Here is an 11833-nt window from a genome sequence, read left to right on the forward strand (position 1 = left end):
CACACACACACACAAACACACACACACACAGAGAGAGAGAGAGAGAGAGAGAGAGGCAGAGACACAGGCAGAGGGAGATGCAGGCTCCATGCAGGGAGCCTGACGTGGGACTCGATCCCAGGTCTCCAGGATCATGCCCTGGGCTGAAGGTGGCGCTAAACCCCTGAGCCACCCCGGCTGCCCAGAATGAGCAATTTTCATATATCTAACAATGCAGCCTCATTGAAAATATTTTCTTTTTTATTAATGATTTAGAAGGCATCTGAGAATTTTGGAATACTTCAATTATCATAAAACATTATAGCTGAAATATAAAAATGCAGAAAAATATGAGATTAATTTGAGGTTGAATGGACTTTATGATACTCTCTATCATTATTTTTAAATAAATTATTCATTTTTAACATTGGTTTTTAAGATCAACCTATAATTTCAAATTCCTAAGACATGCCATTTTATGCAATCTACATTGTACTATATATATATACTACGCTCTGTGGGGTACAAATGAAGTAGAAGGTATACCCTTTATTTCCAAAGAAAAATAAGACACCCAAGATATATAAACCAAAGTACAGAAATTTAGACATAACTATAATTATATAGGGCATGCTATGTACACATGCATAAATACACAGACAGATGCACACACACACACACACACACACACACACACGTGGCATAGAAGGTTCCATGTCACATTTTAAAGCTAAGAGTTCCCATTCACATTATATAAATTCAGGAAGCATTTCTTGATCAAATGAGATACCTCAACCTGCACATAATTTCACATTGGGAAAGTGTGATCCCCTTAATGAGGCAGATCATGAGTTCAAAAGAAAATACAAGAGACATCCTTGAAGAATCATTCAAATCATCTCATGTTTAGAAAAAAGAACAACAAGCCAAAACAACAAACAAACAAAACCAAACACATTAGTCTGTCACCTCTTCTAGGACGAGGCCAGGCTGAAATGGAAAAAATGTGCTATCAATTTCCTGCCATAGATTTTTGCTCCTCACTTGAGTCCTGGGCAGACTCCTTACATCATGCCTTGTACTGTACCCCACTGAAGCCAGTGCTATCTCTTTGCCTCTTACCAACTCTCCCTAAGCCCAGCCAGCACAGCACAAGAAGTGACACCAAAGTAACTCTGACCTCCCAAGCCAGAGAGACCTTGCAGTAATTCTCATGTTCCCTGTCCTCCACTCCAGTCTCCACCAAATACTGCCAGTTTGTCCTCCTAAATCAGCCCTCAGTTATGCTTATGGTCTAGGCCACAGGTTACTTCTTAGCACAGCTGTCACAACCTCCTCCCTACTGAAGTCCCCAGGCTGTAGGCTGCAACTAGAACAAGTGCTTTTAGATACAGTTAACTTTTCACTTACAGATTTTAGGAATGCCATTTCCTTTCCTGAAAGTCTATAATGGCTACTGGCTACATTAAGGATTAGACCTGCATTCAAATAGTCCCTCAAACCACCCTTAGCACCACCTCAGATCATTTTTCTTCTCTCACTACACTGCTCAGCCCTTTCCTTGTCTCAGTCACATTAGACCTTCATGGTCTATTTGTGCAGTCATCCCAACCCATTTACAGAGTTTTTTCTCACTAATTTGAGGAAATTTTAAAAACTCACTTTTTTCTTATCTAAATCCTCTCTACTACATTCTATGCCTGTGTAAGTTAATCTATTACTCAATGCACACATCATTTACCTAAGAGTTTAACTTGCAAATTCTAGAAGTGGGCCCATACTCTCCCCCATTTTGCTCTGTCCAGAACCTAGCACAGTATCAAAAGTATATAGGTGGTCTTCCAATTTTTTTGTTGAAAGCAATGAGAAAGAAGAGAGGGAAGAAGGTCAAAGAAAAACAGGAAATTATAAAAAAAAAAAAAACACAGCTACAAGGCTCTTCAGAATTACTACAAAAAGTTGGCCTTGAGTTCTAGTGAAATTTGGGATGAAAGTTCTTATCTTACTTAAATCCATTTTTGCATTCCTTATCTTTTGACACAGTACATTTCTACAAGTATGAAGAATTCTTCTAATCCCAGAATGATCAAAAGCATCAATGATTTCCCACAGCTTGATTATCTATTTCCATTATAATGCAAGCTTTTTGCATTTTCTTCTCTATTTCCAATGATTCCATGTTAAAAAAGAAAAAAGGCAAAAGCACATCTGCTGTGAAATCACAAGAAATATCATATTACCTTTCAGATTCTTTGGGGATCTAAATTCTAATCAAGATAAGTCAGGTGAGGCAAAGCCATCTATTGCTCCCACTCAGCATAAGGGCACTATGCATTAGCATACTCAGCGCCTTCCTGCACACCTAAAATGGCTCTTTGGCAGGACTAGGGGCAAAGGAAATCTATTTTGAGTCTTTATATATCAGGCTCACTGTCTGGCTGAATCCAAAACTGTCACTTTGGCTCCTAAAGTCTAACGCTGAAAGCTTACTGAGATAAATATGGACCTTCTCATTCAGGCTGTCAGGAAATGCGTGGATCTATTTTATTTATACCCTTAAAAAATGATTTCATTTTGGATTTCCTTTTTTGAAGAAGTTTCATTCTGGGGCTTAATTTTGCTGACAACATGCTGTTCCCCAACAAGAAAGAAAAGTGGTTCCATATTAAAAACCAGGTATCACTGTACACAGACAAAAATATTGTCTGTGGCTCATCTCAAATTCCTGCTCCTAAGTCTTCTCTGATATCTTTAATTAATTCCCATGAAAGCTACTAACCGCGGACTGCACTGATCATTTATTTAGATTAATAGTCAACTCTTGCATTGTGTAGCCTAATGAGTGAAGAGTCACTTGTATGCTTACTGCCTTGGTATCTGAGTTCCATTTTCTGCCTATCTTTTCTTCCATCCACTTATTTGACACTCAGTCCCTACTGTCTTTGCTAAAAAGGCTCAGAAACAGAAAGGCAGATTGAACCAAGGGAAATAAACTAAGCCATAATAAATCCTTCAACCAAAACAAACAAATGAAAACCAGCAACTCCACAGTGCTGAGATGATCTTAGCCTAACAAGTGATATGAATATACTGTCTATATTTATCCTTCCTTGCTGATTCTATTATTTGCCATTCCAAATTTTCCGCTGACAGCAGTATTTCAGCTGGTCTTACTTACAGAGATGTTGGCTACCAAAACACTATTCAGGCTCAAACCCATATCAATCATCAGTGAGCCAAGAACAAAAAATTTGCCAAAGGTAGAGGATTGAGGGTAGAGGCCCTAGCTATGGTTGAGTTGCTGCAGTAGAGAGTAAGAAAGCAACAATGTGACCAGCTACAAATAGAACACAGGGATTTGAGCTTGTTTATTCTGCAAAGGGGTCCGTTTTGGCCAGTGCACAAATTCACTATGTCCACTAAAATCCATTCCTTGTGGTGGGGGTTGCTGCTTCACAGCAATGTTGCTCTAGGCTTGCGTATCAATCTGGTACAGCAATGTAATGTAAATTCCCCACATTCCCAAGGATAGCTTTTGATGTTTGGGTTATACTAAATCATATTACGTTTAAATCAGAATGATTTGTGATTGACCTTTTACATCTCCTGTTCCTCCAAACTACTTCTCTCTGAGAGTGTCTTTCTACTAGCACATGTCAATCTAGGGTAATTGTGTAACTAATATGATCTACAGGATATGAAGAACCCAACATACTACTCTGTTAGACATTGTGGCATGGCAGGGAAAAAATAAGTTATTCTCTTTATTGTCTAGTCATTTAGAATACATTTGGCATGATAAGATCTATACCTTCTAAACAGTTAAGAAAGAATGAGAACTTTTCAGAAGGACTCAAAAAGGAGGACAAGAATTCTACACATGCTCTCAGATAACTTCTCACTTTTGAAAGCCAGCAGTGATGGTTTTCTCACAATTAGCCTACCAATTTTGCTGAGAGATACCACAAATCCCTGATTTCACAAAGATATTTGTCTTCTGTCTCCTCAAGATCAAGTTTAGTGGCATATAACAAAAAATCCCAAAATGACATGACTTAAACAAAGTAGAAGTAGGCACTCCAGTCAGTCCAGTCAATTGACCCTTACACCTACCTTTCTGCTCCACCATCCTCAGTATGCAGTTTCCATCCTCAAGGACATTTCATGACGTGAGCTAACTCCATTTCTAGCTGACATGTTCATATTCCAGACTGGCATCACAAAGAAGGTGGGCAGGACAAAAGGCCACCCTTTATCTTTTAGGGAGACTTCCACCGACATGTTATAAGCCTGAACTTAGCCATACGGCCAAATGTAGCTTCAAAGGAGACTGGTAATAGTCTTTGATCTGGGTTCATTATTACACCAAGTGAAATCATGATTCTGTTACTCAAAAAGAAAGAGAGAAGTTACTTATGACGCAACTGCCAATGCTGGCCACACCTAGTTATTTGTTATAGGATCTAGAACCTCTATTATTAAAATCATCCCTTTTTTATTCAATTGCTGTCTTTCAAAACCTCTGAATATAAATATACTACTTAAAAAGTGGCAAATCATTAACAAATTAATTCTTAAATGGTCACAAACCAGTCTATGAGATTAACTTTTTTTCCCTGAAGAAGGTGACTATAAGTAAAGAAAAGCAAAAACACTAATGGGGAAATAAATAAAGGATACATTAAGGGAAGGTATCCACAGGACTCTGTGAAGTGAAGACACTACAGGTTAAATGGCTGAGAGTAGGAGGAGCCAAAACCAATTCTGCTTACTTCACAGTTTTGCTAAGGACTAACTCTACATGTCTAGGTTGATACAATGGTTTGCAATTGCTGTAGTCTGTAGATCATGCCCAAAGATGTGTGTCACAAAGCAAATAATTCCATTAACTACTATCTTTTGTAAGGCTTTTGTTTTTCATTTTTATCAGCAAAGTGGGGAGGTGGTTCTAAAAGATTTAGAATGGGTTGGAAAAAGGAGAGAAGAAAAACTTTCAAATAACTATAGCTCTTCTATTGGAATCAAAATAGAATACAGTTTGAATAAGAGTATGGGGACAGTTTTTTACTTTCCAAAAATCTTTATCAGTTATTGGAGTAAGACCTTTACAAAATGAGTATTGTTCATCAAAGAGGTTTTGTTTTGACAGATTTAAGTTGACTAGAGAAAGTTCATCTTCTACATTATAGGGAATCAAAATATGTCTAGTAGAGCAAATTTCATGACACATCATACACAGAGCAGATGTGAGAATCTAAGGCCAGAAAAAAACAAGTTTTATTTTACTGTCACCTAGGGAAATTTCCCTTTTCTTTCAAGTATCCAATAATCCACACTTATCTTTCTAAGTCTTCATTTTTTGCACCATGAATGGATCCCATCCATCATCCCTATGAATATGGCTTTGGAGATATAAAATGCTGTAACCAATTTATAGACCAATCCCAGGAGCATAAACCTTTATATTCAGAGAAACTTGGATGACTATTTAGGCCACCAGAAAAAAATTTCAAAAATTCATTAGTTTGAAACTTATTTATAGTCTTCGGGCCATCCAACACAAATTGATTCCCTACAGCACATTCATTGTGGGTATTCAATAAATCTTAACCAACATTCCCCAGTGTTTTGACTCAGTATTATATTTAGGCATCTTCAGAATGAAGCCCACTTCAAGTACTGAGAGATTTCTTCACAGAAATTCTACTTGTCTTGATATTGGGTCCAATTTTTTTCTAAAACTTGTTTTTCTAGTGTCTACATTTTATTAATGAACTAACTCTTCCCTTTGAGTTTATATAAAGTTGTACAGAAAACACTGAGAAATGTTTTTATATGAGAGTATTGCTACCGTAGTCTCAGATATTTTGACTTTGGGGCATTGGGAGAAGGGGAGGGAAAGTTGATCTGTTTTAGCTTTTCCTCAAAGCCCTCAAAACCTTGCCCTTCCAGTTTCTGTTTAGATGATAATTAAAAGGTCTGTAGGAGCTAAGAAAAAAAAATCTTGGAACATAGAAAATTGAAATTTATCTTTCATTGAGCATTCAGGTATTTCCCTCCAGGTGTCTAATTTCACATTCCAAAGCATGTTGTTTTAAAAACTAGAATAATTCAACATCTCATAACTTTTTTTTTACGTATTTCTCTACATTTCACACCTTAATCCAAAGTGCTCAATGGGAATACATGTTACTCATGAAAGAAGGAGTATTTTTCATTTTATAGAGTAGGAATTCTAGCAGACCATATTTTTCAGATATAAAATTTATAGATTTAAAAGTTTAATTCTGTGTCGTCTTTGAAAAATGAGCAATCCTACTCCGAAGGTCATATTCCAACCCCACACAGAAGTGGCCCTTGTCCCCTATTATCCAATCCACAGGAAAAGATTTCCATACTAAAATAGAGAAAAGACCTCAGACTTCTTTGTTATACAAAGCATAAAATCAATAGACTTACTGTGCTCTCTACTGGCAAAAGTGAGAGTTACAGCCAGCATCAAAATTTTATTTGACAAAAGCCTTAGAACTAGGAATTTTAAATTTGTTTATGATGCCCAGAAACAGAATATCCTACCATTTGAATTCAAAAATTACCAAAGAAAAAGACTATTCATAAGCCTGAGAGCAGAAGTAAAGTGAAGTCAGAGCACCTCCTGGTCAAGCTGAATGTGGATTCATATACTAGCACCATTTCACATTATTGTCAGTGTTACCAGCTGTTCACTGGGTTCTGATCAAACCATATCTAAACATAGCCTGATCCAGTGGTTTTCAAACTTTAGTGTGCATCAGAAGCTCCTGGGGTGCCTATTTCAAAATGTACAGCCTTAGATCCAAGGCCCAGAAATTCTGATTCTGCAGATTTGGAATGAAACTCTAGAATCTGCATTTTATTTTATTTTATTATTTTATTTTATTTTCCTTTTAAAATTTTTATTTATTTATTTGACATACAGAGAGAGCACATGCAGGGGGAGCAGCAAGCAGAGGGAGAGGGAGAAGCAGGCTCCCTGCTGAGCAAGAAGCCACATACAGGACTAGATCCCAGGAACTGGGCTAGGATCATGGCTTGAGCTGAAGGTAGATGCTTAACCAACTGAGCCACACAGGCGACCCTGGAATCTGCATCTTATCAACTCTTCCCTTCCCTTGTGATTCTGATACAAATAGCTCAAATAATACATTTTTAATAGCATTGACATATTCTCTGTAAAAGCCCCTAATAGTGTGGTCAAAATAATTACAATACCATCATCAGAAGTATGATCTCCCTGGTGGGACTGAAGGAATACCTCCCAATTCCTTGTTCTCACACATACTATCTCTCTGCCTCTACCTGCTGTACCAGCTCCTGTTAAGCGCCTGGCCAAAGAGAAAATTTTTAATTAATAATAGTAACAATAATAACTAACATTTATTGAGTGTTTTCTCCTTGCCCACCACAAAGTGCTTTTCTTTACAGGTTTTCCCTGCTATCCAAAAGTAGAGGAATATGAAATCTTTCATAGGCCCAAATGGCATAAAGCAAAGAAGCAATTACCATTTGTTTATATGGAAAAATTTTTGAGCATTCCCAGACCCCAAAAAGTAACTTTTTATAGGCTTTTCTGATACCTTAAGACACATCTTCCTAATGGATGCACAACATAAATGGAGATAAAACACAGATGCTCACAGACACAGTTCAAAGCTATGGCAATTTGATGCTGAGATGCTAAGTGAATCTCTTTCAGTTAGTGAAAACAGGTAGTAATAAAAGTCTTAAAAGCAAAGTGGCATAATGTGAACTTTTTAAAAGCAGAGGAGGGGCCCCTGTGTGGCTCAATTGGATAAGCATCAGACTCTTGGTTTCTTCTCAGATCATGATCTTGGGGTCTTGAGATCAAGCCCTGCATCAGGCTCATGCTTAACACAAATCTGCTTAGGATTCTTTCTCTCTTCCTCTCACTCTCCCTTTGCCCTTCCCCCCATTCTCCCACCCCTGCACACACAAACACACTCCCTCTCTCTTTAAAATAAATGAATAAAATATTTTTTTAAAAAGCAGGGGATATCTGTATAACTAACTTAATCTTTATTAATCCTATGGATGTGTTAGGAACTATTATTATTCTTATTTTACAAATGAAGAAACTGAGAGATTGCCCAAGGTCACACACTTGTAAGTGACAGAGCCAGGATATGAAAGGCAGTTTGGCTCCAAAGTCAATCCATTTAACCACTATGTTATACTGACTGTCCACATTTAAAAGGGAAAGTACTAGCTTTTTTCCCTTTGTTATGATATGATTTTTATTTTACTTACTAAGATACAAAATTACAAAATTTTTGTAAGGAGGAAAAAAAAGACTTGAAGTATATATAGCCCTTTATCAGATGCTTACTTGATCAAATTCAACTCAGTATGTGATCATGATAACACTCACTATAATAATTTTATAATGTTTTTCATGTTCCCAGCTAATTCATCACCTTACATAAGAGATTTGCAAGCTGAGACATTAAGCAAAATTTCCAAGGTCACTACAGAGTCGATGGTAATACATAATAAAACATATCCTCTGCACCCCTAATGCCTGCATGCTCTCCACTCAGTTCCTCTACATACTGGCCTGATCTGAATAGTTCAGTATCTATAACCTGGGAATGGTCATATATGGAAGATGTAAAATAACAAGCTGTGTATTAAAGCAGACTTGGCATGGCTTTTGGAAAGCATGCTAATGCCTAAAAGATAACAAACATAATTGAAGACATCAGCCTAGACAAGAGATATGTTTTCTTTACAGTTATCATAATAAATCTCTCTCTGAACTTTACATGGCACTTAGGTGTATCAAGTCTTCAAATGCAGGCCTTTGATTTTTCTCCCCTGTCTTTCTTAACCTCACTTTAAACATCACTATTTCCTTCTCTATACCCCTCTCATAAAATACTTTTATTTATTTTTATTTTTGTTTTCATAAAATACTTTTAAAGGAACCTGGATATAATAGTATTCTTCTAATGCTCTGTAAAACCTATTTGTGAGATTAAAGCATGTGCAATTCTTTCTAGTTGCAACTGTAAAAAGAAGGAAGTCACCATGGGGCACCTGGGTGGCTCAGTGATTGAGTGTGTGTCTTTGGCTCAGGTTGTGATCCCAGGATCCTGGGATCAAGTCCCGCATCAGGCTCCCCACAGGGAGCCTGCTTCTCCCTCTGCATTTGTCTCTGCCTCTCTCTGTGTGTCTCTCATAAGTAAATAAATAAAATCTTTAAAAAATTAAGTCACCAGTGGGTAACTAGAACTTAGAGCTTACCAGGGCCCAAGCAATTTATAAGAAACTGTATTCATTATCCTGAGTCATCATCATACCAGATTCCAGAGTGTAAGACTCCATTTTTTCCAACAATCACCATGAGTCTTAACAGTGTGAAGTTATCGAAATTCATTAAACAATGGTATGACAGCAGATTTTTATTGATGGCTTTATCCCCAGACTTCTTTTGTAAACAATTGCAAAGGTCACTTTTATAAAAAGATATACTCTGTGATGCCACTACATCTGCAACTGCTTTTTCTTCTCCTCTTCCTTATTATAATAAAGCCCTAATCCAGAGGACCTCTCAAATTCTATATGTGAGGTAATCAGAGAGTCAGCTTATACTAACCTGCTTAATCATATTTATAGCATTAAAACCAAGTAAGAAATAAATAAGTGAATCAATGGAATGAAAATATCATTCTCTGAATACTGAATTAGCAAAAATTAAGATTCTCAGTGTTGAGAAGTCTATGTGAAAAAAAAAGGCACTTTGACATAGTAGTAAAGAGAGTGTAATTAGTGTGGCTATTTTGAGGGCAATTAGGCAATATCCATCAAAATTAGAACTGAACATACTCTTTGAATAGCTATACTGCAGCTGGGAATTTAAATTAAAGATATATACTTGCAATATATATAAAAGATCATTCAAAAGGGTATTATTACATTGATTGTGCTGGAAAAGAAACTCAATGATTCGGTGGTAAGGCATGGTTAAATAAATTATGTCACATTACTACTCTGGAACAATACAAAAAAAAAATTTTCCATGACCTGATATAGAAAAATCTCCAAGAGGTGTTGTTAAATTGGGAAAAGTAAGCTAAGGAGTAGCTTGTATAATAAAAATAATAGCTAACCAGGCAGGACTTCTGGAATGGCAGGGTAAGGACTTCTGTAAATCTAGTCTTCCATTAAAGCAATGAAAATATTGGCAAGATATTAAAAACCAACTTTTTCATAAATATGGAAAGTCATCAAAGCCTGAAACAATCTGAGTAGCATCAGGAAAAACTATTTAATCTCTATTAAGAACACTTTATGGCATTTTAAACTCAGTCTACTCCCATGTCCCTCTCCCCAGTTACGTAATTGCCTTGAAAAACAGCAGACTCATAACCTTAGTAACTGTAAAGAAAACAACAGCAGCAGCATTTCAGCCACCAGAGGGAGCAGACTGGATTTGGAGCTCCTCAAAAAGTCCCATCTCCAGAACACTGTCACTAACCTATCTCATACTTCCCTAGAAAGCCCCATTCGTAGAGTGTTTTCATTATTGGACCTGGCTTGGAGCTTGCTCTATGAGAAAAGCTTTATCTGTAGAGCATTTATTGAAAATGATAGCATTCTAACACCACAGTTGCTTGAAGCAACTATAGCATTTTGGGCAAGCAAGAGCCTAACCAAAAACTTTAAATATCTAGAGAATGGGATGTCCATAGTGGCCTTTAAAGAGCTCTGATATATTCCTGGGCAAGTAAAAGGCTGCATGTATGTACAGGGCTGTGCACATGCCCAGGAAAGACCTGCAAAGACATGAATCTCTCATCTCTGGCTGACCTTAAGTCTCGAAGCAAAGCGAAAGTTAAGACAGAGTTGTAAACTGCCTGAGTGTTGAAGGCATGCCCCAAAGAACACAGAACCCCAACCCCATCATCCTCCTAGGCAAAGGATGGAAGAATTATTGATTCAAGTCATTGAAGGAAATATCTGATGAACCATTATCTAATTACCATGAAAGTGTGGAGACTTTCATGGTCACATACTACAGGCAATACAATAGAAGTAGTCCAGAAAAGTTACTAAACAAAAAATAACCGTAATAACAAAGAAAATAGTAACAACAACAAACTGGGGAGGAGGAGGATGTGATCAATAGTTGCCAAATTACACTACCTAAAATGCCCCGTTTTCAACAAAAATTATAAGACTCAAAGAAATAGGAAAATGTGGCCCATATTCGGGGGGGGGGGGAAACTTTCAATAGAAACTATCACTAAGGAAGCTAAGACGTTGAACTTACTAGACAAAGACTTCAAATGAGCTTTTATAAATATGGTAAAGAACTAAGGAAAGCCGTGTCTAAAGAACTAAAGAAAAAGTATGACAATGACACCACAGCATATACAGAATATCAATGAAAAGATTTTTTTTAAAGATCTAAATAGAAATTCTGGAGTTGAAAAATACAGTAATTGAAATGAAAAATTTACTATAGAAGATTTGCGATAACAGAAGAAAGAATCAAGAGAATCCAAAAATAGATTAATTAAGATTAGCTTATCTGAGTAACAAAGTAAAAAGAATGAAGAAAAATAAACAGAGACTCACAGACTTATGGGACACCATCAAGCATACCCACATACATATAAAGAAAGTTCCAGAAAGATGGGGGGGCAGGAGAGGGGGCAGAAAGAATATTAAAAAAATAATGACCCTAAAACTCCCCACATTCCAGAAAAAGCTTTAATCTATACATCCAAAAAGCCCAACAAATTCCAAGTAAGATAAAGCCAAAGATATATACAACCAGACACATTGTAGT

The sequence above is a fragment of the Canis lupus genome, chromosome X (assembly GCF_011100685.1).
Source record: "Canis lupus familiaris isolate Mischka breed German Shepherd chromosome X, alternate assembly UU_Cfam_GSD_1.0, whole genome shotgun sequence".
Lineage (NCBI taxonomy): Eukaryota > Metazoa > Chordata > Mammalia > Carnivora > Canidae > Canis > Canis lupus.